Genomic DNA, 2500 nt, shown 5'->3' with positions numbered 1-2500 from the left:
GGGTTCAAAAATGCTGTGATGCAAACAAAATTAGCCCTGGAGCTGACTGCAACAGAAATTAGAATGAAGATAAAGGAAGTGAAAAAAACAAAGTCAGAACCAAAGATAGATATAGGAGCTCAGTTAACATAGAATGGGAAACCAAGGGACAGCAACAATGGGGTCTACTACAAAGGGCAATAGACAATGTGTACCAAACAAAGAACGCAGGGGAATAAAACCATGGATGACTGAACACATCTTACAATTGATGGAAGAAAGGCGTAAATGGAAAGAGCCGAACAGGGAAAAGTACTTAGAACTGGACAGGAAAGTAAACAGTAAATGAAGAATTAACGGAAAATGGATGGACGAGATGTGAAGAGAGATAGAAGAACTGAGTAAAAGAGATAAAGGAATTATGAACGAGGGAATAGTAAGAATGGTGGGAAAAAAGACCAATGAAATCTTGCACACTCAGAGCAGAAGATGGTAAGATGTCAAAAGAAAAACAATTAAATGCTGAGGGAAGGAATACGTGAAAGATCTATATAAAGATGAACAAAGAGGGCAATATATAGAACCATAAATTGAAGAGGCAACAAAAATAGAAACATCTGAAATAAAACACGCAATAACCAGCAAAGAGAAAGTCAAGGCTGCGAGGGACGATGGGGTTAGAGCAGTAACTTAAAGGCGTTTGGAGAATTTGGATCACAGAAATTGACAGAAATAGCAATGTCGTGGACACACGTCATCATCACGCGAACAACGAGTGGGCAAAGCGGATCCCATATAGATGGATTAAATGAACAAAGCCTGGACAAGACGCCAGAAATAGCCAGGACTCGAGCAGTCACCAGGAAAGGAGGCACTAAGACCCGAAGAGGCGAAAACATGTGACAAGGGGTAACAACATGTGATTAATGTGTATCTGTCTGGGAACAAGAAATTACGTCGGATGGCAGGCAGAACAAATAAAATGTGATAAATGTAGTGTTAAACATTTGACGAGACACAGAAAAGTCCTCATGCCTGTATATTTCCAACTATAAGAAATGGAAAAGTGATAGCACCATAGCCCCACTGTGTATTAGGTCTCTGAGTAGCGTCCAGTAGCCATGTTCCTTTTGATGTCTCATTCCGGTTAAGCCCTTTTGATGTAATTTAGTGTACTATCGCGATGGAACATGGTGGACAGGTATTAGAAATGCAAAACAGTAACATGGGAGTTATTTTAGCAAAATCGGAGAGTTATTTTGGAACATAATTAAGGTTAAGAGGAAAGTGAAGATTTCTATAAACATGTAATGAAATAACTTGATTATTAAATTTAACTGTGGCAATATTGTGTTAGATGTGTCTATTAACATTTAATGGAAATAGATAGGTTAGTTTACTTAACTTTCCTAAGAGAGATAGCTCAACGGCAGTGTTCAGGCAGTGACAAGTCCTGTTGTTGTCCGACAGAGTGTAAGATCGATCTTTTGTCTATCAAGTATTTGATAGACAAAACTATTTATTCTTTTAAAATATTCATTTCACAGAGTATGTCTATTTGATTTAAGTATTTGTTTTCTTGTGATCATTATACTTTTGTGTAATATTTAATTGATTTATTAACTTGAGATAAACAATTAATTGCTTTCAGAACTATTTTAATTTGTTTGATAATATTTGGTTCATCATAATATAACATAATTTTGAATGTTGATTTTGTCTTTATCAAGTTTCAAAACTGATAATTAGTTGTAAGTATAGTGTCAAGATCCTAAATAATGTCTTTGTTTCTTGTTTGATATAATCTTTAATATTGTAATTTTATTACACGACATTGATAATGAATTATTAATTAATAAATGTATTGATTTTCATAAAGATTTAACTCATTCCTTGAATTACACTACGTAATAGTATTAATACTCTGAAATACATTGATAAGTTATTTAATGTATACTATAATTATTGAAAAGTATTGAACATTAATTAATCTAACATAATAAGTCTTGATACTGAAAAGCATTTAATGAATTTAATATATACGATACAAGAGAAATCACGCAACAGATGTGTAAGTCAATCATCATTACAATGTTAAACTAATCAGGAATTCATAGAGTGCAACAAACACAGATCTATAGCTATCATGAGTCAAAAAACAAAAATCCCTCTGGGAGTAAATTCAAACCAAATAAAGGGGAAAACAAGAGAAGAGGTGCAAGCAGAACAACTTGGTTTCTTGAAGGAGGGAAAAGGCACAAGTAATGAAATTTTTGCTTTTAGGGTATTAGCAGAAACAGCTAAATTAGTGAAACACGAAGAGTTAATGGTGTTGCTAGATAGTATAAAAGATAAATGGAAAGATTTGAGACTGATATATAACTTATATTAGAAGCAAAGGGCCACAGTAAAGGTGAAGACAGGAAATATGTATAGAGTTGTCACCAGACTTCTTCAACTTGTATGGATAAATAATCCTGAGAGAAGTACAGAATATAGGCAAAGTTGAAATTGGAGGCAA

Source organism: Penaeus vannamei, chromosome 2, assembly GCF_042767895.1.
Source record: "Penaeus vannamei isolate JL-2024 chromosome 2, ASM4276789v1, whole genome shotgun sequence".
Taxonomy (NCBI): Eukaryota; Metazoa; Arthropoda; class Malacostraca; order Decapoda; family Penaeidae; genus Penaeus; species Penaeus vannamei.
Note: the sequence above shows the minus strand (reverse complement) of the source record.